Genomic DNA, 16145 nt, shown 5'->3' with positions numbered 1-16145 from the left:
GGCCAACTATTTATTTATTTATTATTATTATTATTATTTTTACAAAGATATTGGTCTGTGATAGGAAATAAAGAAAATGGGGCCTCATCACAAATAATTAGATAATTTGAGGAGCACCACATAGAGTGTAAGTGTGCAGACTTGAGCGTCGTAGTACCCAGATATGTGATGTAGTTATCTGTATGACTGAGTGGCGTTGGGAGCTTTATCCTCTTCTGCCTTAATTTATTTTCCTGTAAATTGGGGGTGGGGGTAATTGTACCTACTGTACTGGGTTGTGAAGATTCAAGAGGTTAATACAGCAGGACTTTTAGAAAAGTGCCTCTTATTGAGTAAGGCACCATGTGTTTTAAGTATTGTCACTTGAATTTCCAGATGCTCACATGTATCTTTGCATACACTGGGGCTGCATTATGGTTTTCAAAATATAATTGTTTAATTGTAGGAGGAAAATGGTCTTTTATCCATGACAGTAAAAGACATCTAATATATGTTTTTTCAAATTTTATTGGGAATTATATTTTTTACTTTCATTTTTTATTTTTATGGGTACATAGTAGGTGTATATATTTACGGGGCATGTTAGGTATTTTGATATAGGCATACAATGCATAATCACATCAGGGTAATTGGGGTATCCATCACCTCAAGCATTTGTCATTTTTTTGTGTTATAAACATTCCAATTATACTATTGGAATGTAACATGTACAATAAATTATTGTTGACTGTAATTACCCTATTGTGCTATCAAATGCTAAACCTTATTTCTTCTATCTAACTATATTTTTATATCCATTAACCATCCTCACCTTCTCCTTTCCCCCATCTACCCTTTCCAGCCTCTGGTAACCGTCATTCTGTCTCCATGAATTGAACTGCTTTAGTTTTTAGTTCCCACAAATGAATGAGAACACATGAAGTTTGTCTTTCTGTGCCTGGCTTATTTCACTTAATATAATGATCTGCAATTCTATCCATGTTGTTGCAAATGACAGGATCTCATTCTTGTTATGGCTAAATAGTACTCCAGTGTGTGTGTATACTACATTTTCTTTATTCATTCATCTGTTGATGGAGACTTAGGTGGCTTCTATATCTCGGCTGTTGTGAATAGTGCTGCAGTAAACATTGGAGTACAGATGCATTACAATTGTTGCGGGCCCTGGGCACGTTTGTCTTCATGGATCTCTTCATCTATTGGAAAAGCACTATACGTTTTATTTTATGACTGTGTTGGTATAAAGATGAGTCTAGATTTGTTATTATATATTTATTGTTATTTTCATTTTTTTTCTGATTTTAAGATAAATCAGAACCACAATAGTTCTGTGGTCTCCTAAGAAAATCATGACCCCTGGGCATGGCACTTACTGAGGGAGGGCCTGTTGGGTAAGTTGGCCCAGGTATAAGCCCATCTTTGCCTCACCGAAACGCTCTTCTCTCAGCATCATTCGTCTTCCTCTTGAGTGTCTCGTCGTCTTTGTTTGAGCCTCCATCCAATCTGTTCTGTGAGTATGAGGGTACTATAATTATCTATTCACTGTTCTGTTTCCCAGGTTGGACTCTTGAGCTCTTCGAGTTCAAGAAACACACCTGTCTCCTCAATGCTAAGTGCATTATAGTTGAATCAATGACTACTCACTTTGGCTGGGTAAATCTATCATGGTGAGGGGAGCAGTGTGGATGGGGCCTCAGGACATCTTGAAAGAAGGTTTATTCAGAACGTGGGAGAAGTTTAAAGGCAGTCTTTATTCGTATTCTTGCTGGCATCTGTACACTGGTGGACTTCCAAACACAGAAAGAGTAGACTAAGATAAGTTGAGGGTCAAGTAGTAAGAGCTTTACAAGACAGCTGCCTGAGCAGTGGGAACTCCCAACAGATTAACATTACCGAGAGCTTAACTCATACATCGCATTGAGAACAGACCCCTAAAAGCTGATCTGCTGCCTCATTAGAAGCCAGTCAAATGCCTTCAGTGTTGAGTAATATGTTTGGCTGGGCTGGCTCCAGGGAGCAAGCCAGCAAGGAGGTCTTGTGTTAATTTCAGATGTGGTGGCGGGTCTGGTACTGAGAATCACCCTGGCAATAAGGATGTTATAATTCAACCCCAGGGTGAAAATGTCTGTAAGAGGATGGTCAGATCTCATGAGATTTCCTGCTATAGCATCTTCTCCAACAGGTGAAACATGCTTTATTTCACAGCATTGCCCAGTTTCACCAGCTGTTGACTTGTAGAGAATCTCTAATTTCAGGAGCATAGGAAGCAGCCAGTAATCCTGATGAGCATGCAGATGCTGGGCCCAATCCCAGAACTTCTGAGTTGGTGGTCTTGGAGGGAGCCCAGAACCCATAGGTGTAACAAGCATCAAGATAAATAATGCTGCAGTTGGATTGGATCGGACTTAAAGAACCTAACTGCTCCTGGAAAAGCTTTGGACAATAAGAATCATTTCTTCTGTGTTCTGACCTCCATGCTGTATGTTCATAGGTCTTAGCTCTCACTTCTTGGATACCCAGAACATAGCATACTTCTTAAGCATGGAAGGAAGACAGAAATAGTCCCTCCGTACCCCAAGCCATCTCCCTTACAGATCCTGAAGTGCCCAGTTGTTCTGGCTTTCCCAGTTTTAGGGTTGGCACATGGCCATCTGCAATACAGACTGTCTCACTGTCTCTTTTTCTCAACTCGGAACTGAGCTGTGAAACCAGCTTGCTGGCACTCTGCACTGGGGTTCCATTTGCTATTAAGGGCTCTAATGAGGAGGGACAGGCAATTATTATTATTTATTTCACTAATTAGCCAGATAATCATTCATTCTGAAACGATTCAGGGTGGGAAATCTGTTCATTTGTGCCCTTTGTCTAATGCGGATTCATTTTATTTTTTTCCCCTTTTCTTTGCAAAAACGGCTGCTTTGTTAAATGAGGGGCAAAGTGGTGGGTGAGAAGGAGGAATTAAAAAAAGAGCAAGAGATCATTTCTGAGCTGTGAAGATAATGCAACAAGGAGCCAGAGTCCATAAAAACATCACCTTTCAGTCTCTGAAGACATAATGCTTGATGATAACTATAAAACATGTTAGTGCAAAATAAATTGCTGTTCTATTCAAATCCTTAAACGTACTAGGGTGGATGTCACTGGAGATATGCAACTCTTTTTTGCAATCCTGAGGTATATTTTATCATAATTTGTGGGGTGGGTGACAGCCTTGTACACATGATTGCCTTTTCCTGCTCAGTTAGCTTGTCAAGGGCAGAGTCCTTTGGCCTTTTATGAATATAGGACCATTAAGAAATGAACAGGATAACTGAACAGCACGGAGAAGAAAGTTTATTTTTCTTTACTAATAAATACATTAAGTTTTCATGGTGTTTGTTTATAGGAAGCTACTGTTTTCCTCTCCAGGTTATTTTGGTGAGTGGAAGGGGGTTTTGATTGTTGTCATTTTGAAGCTCTGCATCTTATTTTTGTTGTGGGAAGGGAAGAACTTCTGGGAGGTGGCGATTTATCTTCACTGTCACAAAATAAAATGTTCAGGAGTACTTCCCCGTTTAGGCAGAATTCTTTTTAAGGTAGATAATTACAATGGGAGGTTGGTGTGTAATTAATAATAGTCACTTCTGTAGAGTGGGCATGCAGTATTAAGCACCATCTCTGTAAGCCAAGTCTCTCAGACAAAACCAGCATGATGAGGATGAGTGTCTTTTCCTTTTTTTTAAAGACTTGTTTTGAGGATTGTTAACCAGATCCAAGGGCGATAGAAGCTGTAGCCAAGGAACTTCATCCAAGGAGATAAGAGAGGGTGGCCATTTGTCATGGAAATGGAAATCCTTGGTAAGCATGTGGGTCCAGATCTTAGTAAAAGGTTTCACCTTCCTAAAGGATGACTTAGCTAGTTAGCGTAACTTACTGTACACTCTTTGTCTTACAGTACACACTTCTTAATAGGTTAAAGTATTCAATGTAGTGAACTTCTAGCCTGAATGATTCTTCCCCCTTCCTGGGTTCCTGTGTTGTCGGTAGCACTAGAAATTGTTCAGACATTTTGATTAAAATAAAATAGTCCAGGCTGGACAATATGGCGAAACATCATCCCTGCAAAAAATATGAAAAATTAGCTGGTCTTGCTGGTGTGCGCCTGTAGTCCCAGTTACTCGTTACTTGGGAGGGTGAGGTGGGGGGATCGCCTGAGCCCGGGAGGTTGAGGCTGCAGTGAGCTGTGATTCCTCCACTGAGTACATCCAGCCTGGGCATCAAGTGAGACTTTGTCTCATTAAAAAACAAAAGTTAAAAAGGGATATAAACATGTCCTGTGCAGAAATTCCAAGGAACTATTGTTCCTGGGGGTCTTCAACTGCGTCCACCAAATTTTCAAAAGCTCTGTCAGAGGCAGTTTTTTATGCCTTAGTATCCTGGACATGTGAGGGTTCGTTTTGGTAGGGGCAGCAGCGGGAACAATGTCCTAGCGTCTGTTCTACCCATCACAACAGGGATAAAATACTAACCAAGAGAAATGAAAAGAACTTTACCAATAAGTCCGTTACAGCATCGAAGGTATAGATCCTAACACATTAATTTCCTGGGGATGATCTTTATAGTTTATATAGAAGAAAAGCAGGGAAAGAAATGTAAATAAAAGCAATGTGTATTCTACTTAAGAGGGAGAGACAATTACTAAATCCAAGAACCACTTTAATATAGGACTGGCGTGTTAAAAGGAATTCGATTATTTTAAATAATTCTGCTGTATTCTTGAAAGCACTTTCAAGAGCTCTAAGGATAGGAAAATTTGAAGGTACTAAAAAACTAGTCAAGCTGAATTTTTAAAAGATTTTAAATCACCTAGACTTCTCCTGAAGGCGATCTTACCAACTTACATGCCTTGCATGACGATTAGGAAAACAGATGCCAGAGGTCAGCATGTATACCAGCCCCTTGAAGGGACAGAATTTCGTGGTGATTATTTAGTATAACAAGCCTTAGAAAGCTGAGAAAAGAAAAATAGCTGAATAGAAAGCAGAAATGGAAGTGGGTATGATGAGCTGAAAGCTCTCGTCCCATTGCAACGTTCTGCGTGTAGTCCCACATCCAGGTAGCTGTGGGGACATCGCCTACTGTGTAGAAACCCAGTGGCAGTAGCTGGGACAGTGCTTGCTCCCCCTAAGCATAGGCTTCAAAAGTGTGGCACTTTTTCAGACACGTACAAGTTTTCTTCAAGCTTTGCAAGCGGGGGTTGCAAATGGGCTGAAGATGAGAGCCTGAGCTCTATGTAAGACTAGCCTTTCCAGGTAAACTGGATTGTGGAGATGGATTTCCTAATCTCTCCCATCAATAATGATTTTCCTCCAGCATATCAGCACTTACCTGCATTTGGGCCTTTGCCCTTGCTGTTACCTTCTTGAATGTTCCTTTCCCAGGTATCTGTGTAGCTTGCTCTCTGCCTTCACTGAGGATTCTGCTCGAATGTCATTCACTGGCGCTGCCTTTCTTCACCAACCACCCTGATGAGAGTAACTCTCTGTCACCACCTTCCCTTTCTTCCATAGCACTTAACATCATCCGATGTAAAACGTTTTTATTTGTCTCTGCCACTAGAAAGTAAGTTCTGTGACAGTAGGGTCTGTGCCATGTGGAACCTCCCAATAAGGGAAGTTGTTGACTGTTGTATTCCCAGTGCCTCGAATAGTGCCTGTCATATAGTAGGAACTCAGTTAGTGTTTGTGGAATAGATGAGAGAATGATAACAATTACTTTGCTATTTTGTGTACTTTCCTTGAGCCAAGCCCCACACTGAGCTTCCAGGCACTTGAGCACATGGCATCCATGATGCCCTATGGGTAGGTCACTGTCGTTAGTTTGCATCCCATTTCACAGATGGAGGTGTCTTCCTGGTGGTCCCATATGCACAGAACTCTGCTCTAAGCAATACAGACCTTCCCTGAAGATACTAGCTCTATGCACCTTTGTTTTCATAAAGAATTTGCTGTCATACACAACTTTTTTTTTTTAAAGAGTCTCATTTCAGCCCAGACTGAAGTACAGTGGCGTGATCCCGGCTCACTGCAACCTCCGCTTCCTTCATTCAAGCGAGTCTCATGTCGCAGCCTCCCCAGTAGCCAGGATTACAGGTGCAAACCACCACACCTGGCTAATTTTTGTTTTTGTTTTCGTTTTGTCATAGAGGCAGTGTTTTACCATGTTGACCAAGCTGATCTCGAACTCTTGGCCTTAAGTGATCCGCCCACCTCAGCCTCCCAAAGTGCTGGGATTACAGGCGTGAGCCACCACACATACTTTGTTTTAATGTATGAAATTAGAGAACGCATCAAAGTTGTAGAAAAATGAGCAGAGAAGGAGAACTTGACTCAGAAGGATCTTAATTTGCACAGACTTCTTGGAGGGGACTTTTTGCTTAGGGTTGCCATATTTAAGAGAAGGGGAAAGCCTGGTTAAATGTGATTTTCAGCTAAATAACAAATAATCTTTTTGTATTTTAAGTATGTTCCACATATTGCATAGGACATCTGTATGCTAAAAAATCATTGTTGTTTTTCTGAAATTTAAATTGAACTGGGTATCCTGTACTTTATCTGGCAACCCTTATTTTGCTGGTTTCATTTTTAACAAGATGAAGGAAAACCAATACGGAAAATAAGAGTAATAAAAACAATTGCAGTTACCAATTCTGCCCCTCAGGAACTGTGTGCCCTTGCATAACTTATCCGTAGTTCTTGCAAGAGCCTTGAAACTCAGAGAGGATAAGTAATTTGCCCAAAGCCACACAGCTAAAAAGCTCATTTCCTTCCATAACACCCATCATCATCTGACATGAAATAAGTTAATTTTTAATCTCCCCCAATAGAAAGTAAGCTCTATCAGAATAGGTCTATGCCCCCAAAGAACCTCCTGGTGCCTGAGTCCCTCTGACTTCAAAACCAAGGTTTCCCATGACCCCACTATGTTCTTTGAGGTACTAGGTTAGAGCCGATCTAAAAGCAAAAAGAGCCACTTATAGCCGAGCCCCCAAAGCAGCTGCCAGGGTCTGAACACCCGTCTCTACTTCCTTGGGCTTCCCATTCCCTGCAAAGTCTGCTTAATCCCTGATGGGTCATTGAAACACAGGACTTTCTTGTTACTACTTTTTCTAAAAATTCACTTGAAAATAACTAAGTATAAAAAGTAAACAGCAGCAGCCCGTGTGATTTCACTTCCAGAGTCATATGCGCTTTATTCTAAATGACAATATTTAACAACAAAATTGCTTCATTTCAACTTCATTGCATTCCTTCAAGTGGTAGTGCTATAATTTAGAAATAATAAATGCAGCAGTGAATATATTGCCTTCATTAATCCCCAATACTGCTTATTTTCAGCACTTTTAAATTATTTGGGTGTGCTCAATAGATTTAGTTGAAGTGGAAAAGAAATTATTCAAATTTCAGACCATTTGCAATTATCAGTTTATCTGCGGTTTTCCAGCCAACTAACTGAACTTCAAAGCAGCATTTACTTTGAATGATGTCTTCTTCATCCCCTGCGTGGTATGAAACAGTGAATTAGTGAAGTAAAAATGTCTGTGGAACTGAAGGTGCCATAAACAAGGGTGTCATAGCCTATGAATTATCAGCCAGCACAGGTGATGCTGATTGCATGTCATGCTGTCCCAAGGACATCCAGAGTGACAGTGGAAACTTTCTGCCTCTGTGGGTAAAGTGAAGAATTAGGGCAATCATCGAAATATTTTACTTCTAACCTTCTCTTTGCTTGATTCCCAAACAATTGAGGACAATCATGAAATTTTAAGGTCTGTAAGTACCAGAACTTAAGCATTGACTTGCCAGATAAGGTGCAGAATGCCTTGATAAATTATCGTATATACTTTACATTTGTGATCATCCAATCTTCACAACAATCGAGTCAATGAGGTGTATTGTTACCCCATTGTACAAATACTGGAAAACGAGGCTTGAAGAGGTTAAGGTGTTTGCCTAAGATCACACAAACAGATGGTGGTAGAGGGTGGTGGCTGGGGTCTGTACGAAAACCACCGTGATTTCACCCCGACACCATCTTGCTTTCTTAATCATATGGAAATGACCAGTTGCAGGTAGGATCATGCGTCTTTCTCCTTTTATTTATTTTTTTTTGAAGGATATAATACAGTCTTAAATTCATACAGATAGATTCAGGGTTGAGTTTTGCAGTGTATATGTTAAGGCAAACATGTAGGATTCATCTTACTGGCAAACGGGCTGGCACATCCTCTTCGTATTAAAAGGAACCTCCTAACTTTGGGAGAAATACAAACTCAAGGAGTGAAATCCAATGGCAATAATTGGACAAAACTTCAAATTAATGAAAGCAGCTCCCAAACAATTGGTTGTTTTAAACTCCGTAAAACTCTATTTCATTTCATTGTAAACTCATTATGGATTTCCCTGAGGTTTTAAAACTTAACTTTGGAGTTTTCGAATTACGGATTTGCTTAAACTTAGCCTCCGTCTCCTTCCTAGATAATCAGCAAGTTCATCTGCAAATGGGCCACAGTGAGGATCTCTTCATAAATGTTTCTTTCTAGATACCTATTTCATCTAATTACTGAAAAGATGATGAAGTGACATTTTGAGAAAATTCAAAAGAAAAAAACAGCACCCACGACACAGCACAACTGTTTTCATTTTTGCACATGCCTTTCATGTTACTGATTTCTGAAGTGGCCGAACTGACAGAGATTCCACAGTGCTTTTTAGAAATGAATTCATGGTTTCTGTCACGAAGAAACTGCCTACATAGAAGAAAAGGCAGATGAGGAAAGAAAATCCATCTTGCAGTTTGAAGCAATTCTATTTTTGTTCTTTAACAAAAATTCTATAAGCAGGGCATGCATCAAAGTGTTAAGTAGACTTTTCTGCTTTTACCATAATTATTCTTTCACTTTGAAGGCACTGAGGACCTGAAAACGGATTCCTGGATTCTGAGATTCAAGTGAGACTCCTCAGTCCATCCAGACCTAATTTACTGAGCATTGCCAGGCACCTGGCACTGGGTTAAATCCTAGAAATGAACAAAACTGTTCTGAACTCGAACTTGTGCTGCAACAGAAGTCTAAATTATGTGGACACATAGGATTGTGCTAACAGACTAAAGTGACTGGCGTAACAAGAAATAGGATCAAAGTGTCAGAATTCTTCCAAAAGAGATTGTCTTAACCCAGGACAGTTGTCACATGTGCTGTGGCTATTTGGTCACAGCTTTTGCCCTCAATCAGTTAACAGTAATCCCCGAAATGAGAAAAAATTAGTAAAACACACAAAGAAAACAATGATTTGCCAGATGATTAAGGGAATTCAACTGCATCCCCAGTAGAGCTGCCTTGTTACGTAACACCATGTACAAATCATTCAACCATAGGAGCAATGCAGGGGCCATGGAGGACCAAGCGACACTAGCAAAAGTGAAATGATTTACATTTGGAAGCCACAGCTGGTATAAAAATAAACATTGAATCAGTTCCTTCCTCTAAGTCCATGTTCCATTAGAATAACTATGGTAGGTGACATTTTTCACATTTTAATTGGTGTTTTGCTGATTTTATCAGAATTTCTGCTGATCAAAGCAAATTGGCTATTTATTTATTTTGCAATGAAGCTAACTGTTCACTGCAAGTTTAATGTACTGTAATGAATTTTAAATATCCTGCTAGTCAGATTACAAAGTGCTTGAATCAAGACATCCTTGTTAACTTAAATTATTAATTACTTGAATGGACAAAAGGTAACTTGCAGATAGAATGTCACGTTTTAAATGGATCTGAATTGGATAAAATGTTGGGCCTGCATTAGAAGATGTCAGGAAAATAAAAACATCTTTCCCTCCACAGTGAGCTTAACCCACTCATACCTGCATGGTTTTTAGACATATGATAAATACTTTCATTATTAGTTTATTTTCTGTAGCTTACAGAACAATAAGTTTTTATGTTATTTATACTCCAGTGACTTTGGTTTAATTGGCTTCCTTTATGTTATATATATAAATATAAATCATACTGGGTTTTAAAGTATTAATGATGCATTTTATGTTATAATGCTGTTTTCATCCAGACTAGCACTCCACAAATTCACACCAGCCATGGGTAACAACTAAGGAACTTTACAAAATCTACTTCAAAAGTTGAAGCAAATGCACCCTGAACCTCAGCAGAACTCATGCATGAGATGAAAAGATCCACTGAATTACATTTCATTTGCAATTGAATTAGCAAATTAATTTATTCAAATATATCTGGAGGGCAATTCTCAGGTCTGTATGCATGGGAGACTACATAGATTTTTTTTTCAAGGCACTATAACAATGCTAGTCTTAAAACCAATTTAAAAACCTGAGTTTTGAGCCTTGCTTCCACTAGTTGCAGGAGCATGGGTGAGTCTACTGAAGCTGTCAGAGACCACATCTCAAGTAAAGAGGTTGATTGAAAGGTCTGGCTCTATTTAAATTTCTGCAGTCATAGATTTTTGTATACCCATTTGGTGATGTTTGAACATTTTTCTCTCACATCCTAAGATGATGATAGGAGTAGACAGAATTCTGTTATATAGCTCACATTTTTCAATAAACTTTAGATTTTATAGATATTTGGGCTTTTCCAAGTGACTCTACATATTGGCCTCTTTCAATGATGAAAAGTATATTAAAAATAAAGTCAATTAAAGATGTCAAGTGTCATTTTAATTGTTGGCTAAAAGATGATGCATTTATTTCTGAAATACCGCTTGAACCCTACCCAAATGAAGGTTTTCTTATCGAGAGGCATATGATACGAGCTTGGTTCATTTGTCTTTGTTTCCACCTTTGCATGCTGAATTTTAAAAGTGCCAAAAGCATCCCAGAAAAAGATGACTTTATTCGACAGGGTGGATCCGTTGGAAAAACTCTTGGCATCCAAGAGATCTTCCCAGCTGGAAAACATTGGTCAAGTTACTTAACCTCTCAGCCCTGGTTTTCTTCTTTGTAAAACAGAAATATTTGGAGTTCTTGCTTTATGGGTTGTTCTGATATATAAGTGAAATGAGGTATGTCGTGGCTCTGTACAGTACCTTGCTCCTAACAGTCAATCATCAGGATGCATTAATAATGCATCTTCACCATCCTTTCTCTATATTTTGGGAAGAGATCAACAAGTTAGTCATGCTGCTACCTATGGCATATTTTCAACTCAGATGGAAACCGCTAGGGTAATAACAAGCATTTATTTAGTGAGAAGAATGTCACTGACGTGGGGAGAGAATGTCTAATGTCTGAAGAAATACCACAAAAGACACTAGAAAAATAACTTGCCGACGGTGGCAGCTGTTTTCAGTATGAATTGCTCTAAAAAGAGAGTCAGATGATCAGCTGGTGGAAAGAAACTGGAAAGATAGCTCTTTGGATTCGCACTGCAGCTGTTGAGGGGAGAAATCTCATAGCCAAGTTGATGGGTGTGGGATGTGTTGACCACTTTGCTTTGTATTGCTCTTTAGGTTTACAAGGCACTGACACATTTTCTTACTTTGTCCTCATGCCAGCTGAGTGATGCAAGTAGCTCAGATGTAATCCTACAGTTTTATGATGGAATTGTTGAGGCTCACAGGGGTAAAGGGGTTTGTGCAAGGCAGAACTTGGATCAGGTCTTCCTTCCCTTAGGAGCAGTCACCTCAAGAAGTAGTTTAACCCAATAAAAATAGCTAACAAAAGTTAAAATTCATTTAATCCTCATCACCATCCGATGGATAGGGACACTACCTTGAACCTCATTTACAAATGAGGAAGCTGAGGCACAGAAAGGTGAAATGACTTGTGGAACATCATACAGTTAGTGGGAGACCTGGGGTTGGAAGTTAGAAAGCCTGGCTGCAGGATCCATGCTCTATGCTATTCTCTACCACCTCTGGAAGGCTCGATAGACCACAGATTGCTGGACCTAGCCAGCCCCCAGAGCTTTTCACTGGGTAGGTCTGGAGTGAAGCTGAGAATCTGCACTCCTAACAAGCTCTCAGGCTGATGCTGATAACGTGGAGGCCACATTTTGAGAACCAGTGTGGTCTAGACATGAGGCACACAATCTTAATGGTGCAGACACACCGTTCCCTTCAGGATTTTCTCCTCTGTTGAGAGCGTTGGTGATAGCTGACTTGGTAAATAAACCCTAGGGCTCCCGAGTAGGCTCATTCCTCAAGAATTATGGATCTGCAAGATGCCTAAGTGAAACCATGTGTTTGAATGCTTACGAAGGACTTCTCTAGAAAAACTAGCTTATACAGTGAAGGCCATTCCTGGGGATTGGGGGTGGAACTGGGGAGACAGGAAAATCCCATGGCCAGTTTCCCCCCCATTAATATATGTGTGCCTTATACCTGGAGATGAATTGACGGGGGAAGATGGGGTGGGGTAGTGGAAGCATCAACCCTTTGCCTTGTTGATTGCAAGGGTGGGGTACAGCTTCTCGGAGCGTTGTATGTGTTCACATCTCCAGAACTATGGCTGCTTTCCTGGAGTTTTTAGCAACATTAATATATTTTAATGACCAAGGCGACAGCTTGGTCACATCTGCTTAAAAACGCCCAGACTGCTGAGCACAGTGGCTCACGCCTCTGTGTAATCCCAGCACTTTGGGAGGCTAAGGTGGGCAGATCACTTGAGGGCAGAAGTTTGAGACCTACCTGGGCAACATGATGAAACTCCGTCTCGACAAAAAAAGCATAAAAACCAGCCAAGCGTAATGGTGCAGGCCTGTGGTCCCAGCTACTCGGGAGGGTGAGGTGAGAGAATCACATGAGCCCAGGGAGGTCGAGGTGGCAGTAAGTCATGATCATGCCCCTATGCTCCAGCTAGGGTAACAGAGTCTGTCACCAAAAAAAAACCCAACCCCAAAACCCAGACTGTGGTGAACTTGTTCACTCACTGGCTGATGTGCTGTGAGATGAAAAACAGTAAAGACCCTGCACTGTTTAATGTAGTTGCCCAAACTGCTCCCCTATTTTAAGCATTTATTACACTTCATAGAAAACATACTAATCAAACAATTATGATTGAATAAATTATTCATTTGAAATAAAAATTAAAGGGTAGTGATCTGACGCTGCAGGAAATCTGGTGCTTTGCCACCCACCTGCCTGGAGTTCTGGCAAGATCTGTTCACTGGGACTCAGTGTTGCTTGCCAGGGGTGCCTTATATTCAGGAACTTGTATTTGTTCGATTCCACACCCCTTGAGGAGGACATCTGTTTCAAGTGTCCTTGGTTGAATATTGAAAGTACTGAACATAGCAGAAGACATGAGTTCTTGGCGGGGAATAGAACTTTGAACCCAGGGCTGCTGCTTATCTGCTCAACTGGGGAGACACACATCTGTGGAGGATTTCCTGAAGCAAAGGGTCATCATCCCCCTCATCCAACATCGTCCAATCCACTCCAGGAGTTAGACAGACCATAGGAGAGTCAGGTACCCCTTTGGTGTCATTTTGACAACCTCCATGTCTTGCTGAAATGCTTACACTGAATTGTGTCTCAGCCAAAATTCACCCATTGGCTTTTAAGCACTGTTTAAACAAAAGAGGGCTGAAGGAACTTTTATTTACTTTAAGGATGTTGAAATCCATTGTTTATTATGTTCAATATGTAAATCTTTAAATATTTTTCTTTATATTTGTGAAAATTTTTAAACAGAGAGAAAATAATAAACTCTGGTTGGGTGCAGTGGCTCACACGCTGTAATCCCAGCACTTTGAGAGGCCGAGGCAGGCAGATCATTTGAGCTCAGGAGTTCAAGACTGGCCTGGGCAACATGCTGAAACCCCATCTCTACAAAAAATACAAATATTAGCTGGGTGTGGTAGTGCATGCCTGTAGTCCTAGCTACTAGGGAGGCTGAGGTACAAGAATTGCTTGAACCCAGGAGGTGTAGGTTGCAGTGAGCTGAGATCACACCATTGCATTCCAACCTGGGCTACAGAGCGACACTCCATCTCAAATAAATAAATAAATAAATGACCCCTAAGTAGTTGTGAAAAGTTTACTTTTTGCTATATCTGCCTTATTTTTGAAAAAGAAAATGTTACATAGTTTAATGCCTCTCCCCAATCCATTCCCACTCCCTAGAGGCAACCAGTATTCCAGAGTTGATATGTTGTCTTTCCTGTCCACATTTGTATATTATCAGTGCATGTCCAAGTGTTTCCAAACAATATATAATATTGCTTTGAAGGTTTTCAAAGGCTTACATGAGAATCACACAGTACATCTTTTACACACAGTGGGCTCTTTATGAACACATATGTGAGAAACTTATTGGATGATCTTAAGCATCTATTTTGTTTTTCTCATGGATGCTATGGAACTTTTAAGTGGTATACCTCTCTGTGCAGTGGTTGGGAATGTGAACTCCAGTTTGTCACCTACCTTCATTAACTGTAGAATCGTGCAAGTGCATTTTGTTTATTTCATTAAAGTAATCCCTTAGTTTATTTTCCCTTTGCATGTGTTTCATCATTTAATTTCTTTCTTTCTTTTTTTTTTTTTTTTTGAGATAGAGTCTAGCACTGTTGCCAGGGCTGGTGTGCAGCGGTACCATCTCAGCTTACTGCAACCTCCGCCTCCCAGGTTCAAGTGATTCTCCTGCCTCAGCCTCCTGAGTAGCTAGGATTACAGTGCCTGCCACCTTGCCCGGCTAATTTTTTGTTCTTTTAGTAGAGATGGGATTTCACTATATTGGCCAGGCTGGTGTCGAACCCCCAACCTCATGATTCACCTGCCTCCGCCTCCCAAAGTGCTGGGATTATAGGCGTGAGCCACTGTGCCCGGCCTTCTCATTCAATTTCCTGAAGCTTGATACCTTTACATTCTTGTAACAAGATCCTCTTTTGCCAATTTTTTGAGCTCTTTTTATCCCTCATTCAGTGCCTCTTCAAGGTGTATACTAGTTATCAGCAGGTGCCACCTGCCATAGTCTTTTTTCGCCCCGTCTCCTTAGCCCTACCCCCAAAAGCACTGGATGCAGGACAATTAGCAGAATGTACTATATGCTAACCATGACATTGTGTTTAGCAAAATAAGTTTGATACACCTAAAATCTGGATGCATTATCTGTCCATATCCAAGAAAATGAATACAAAATGTGCAATGAATTCCCATGTGAGAATACTTCCTTCCCAGAAGTGGACCCCTATCATTTATTTTCCAGTCTACAAGTTGTTTCCAGTGGTAGGAAGAGCCTAGGATTGCAGGCTAATGAGCACATATCACAATGTTTTTATATTTTGGAGCCAAAGCGATTGCATGGCAAGAGAGCAGAAGCCTGGGGAAGCTATTAACAATTTAAGAACTTACTATTTACCGTTTGCACCAGTATGTTAATTTCATTTCCAAAGAGAAGCAAAGAAATGATGTGTTTTATGAATAAGGTCTTACAGCTGCAACTAAGCCACTTAGAGACGTATTTTATATAATATTAAAATGTCAGAGTTTGGTGTTTTACCCTTGAGTCTTTGCTCAGTTTCCCTCCAATTTACAGTTGAGCACTACTCCGGGACAGTTCCTGAAAGCAATCATTCTAAACATATCTGAACTCATCTTGCTGGGGTATAATGGCCACCTTGACTAACTGTGTTACCTCAAAGATAACCAAGTGATCATCCACTTCAGGCAGGAGACAAAACGAATTATGTATTAATTTTAGCATAAAACAGGATTTTCAAATGTTACTGGAAATAATGAAAATACTTGATTGAATAGGGGCAAATGTGTCTATAAATATACAGAGAAATGAATATCTACAGTGTTATTTAAAGTAAAGGTGAATCTTAATTCCTTATTGATGTCCATTTGTGTGTTCAGTTAAGACTGTTTTTTCATACGTATAACTAATATCCATATAAATTATTCTGTTAAATAATATAGCTTTATTAATACACTAATCTTAATAATGTATGCCTTACCTCATTCATCCGTATATGTTTATATTTACATATAAAAAATATTCAGCTAGATTATACAATGTTCTTGGGTACTGGAAATACAAAGATGAATAAGAGCTGTATTATGTTCTCAAGAAACCACTTGATGGAGAGAAAGAATGAGAAACAGCTATAGCAAAATGTGATAACTGGT

The sequence above is a fragment of the Cebus imitator genome, unplaced genomic scaffold (genome assembly GCF_001604975.1).
Source record: "Cebus imitator isolate Cc_AM_T3 unplaced genomic scaffold, Cebus_imitator-1.0 Scaffold74, whole genome shotgun sequence".
Lineage (NCBI taxonomy): Eukaryota > Metazoa > Chordata > Mammalia > Primates > Cebidae > Cebus > Cebus imitator.
Note: the sequence above shows the minus strand (reverse complement) of the source record.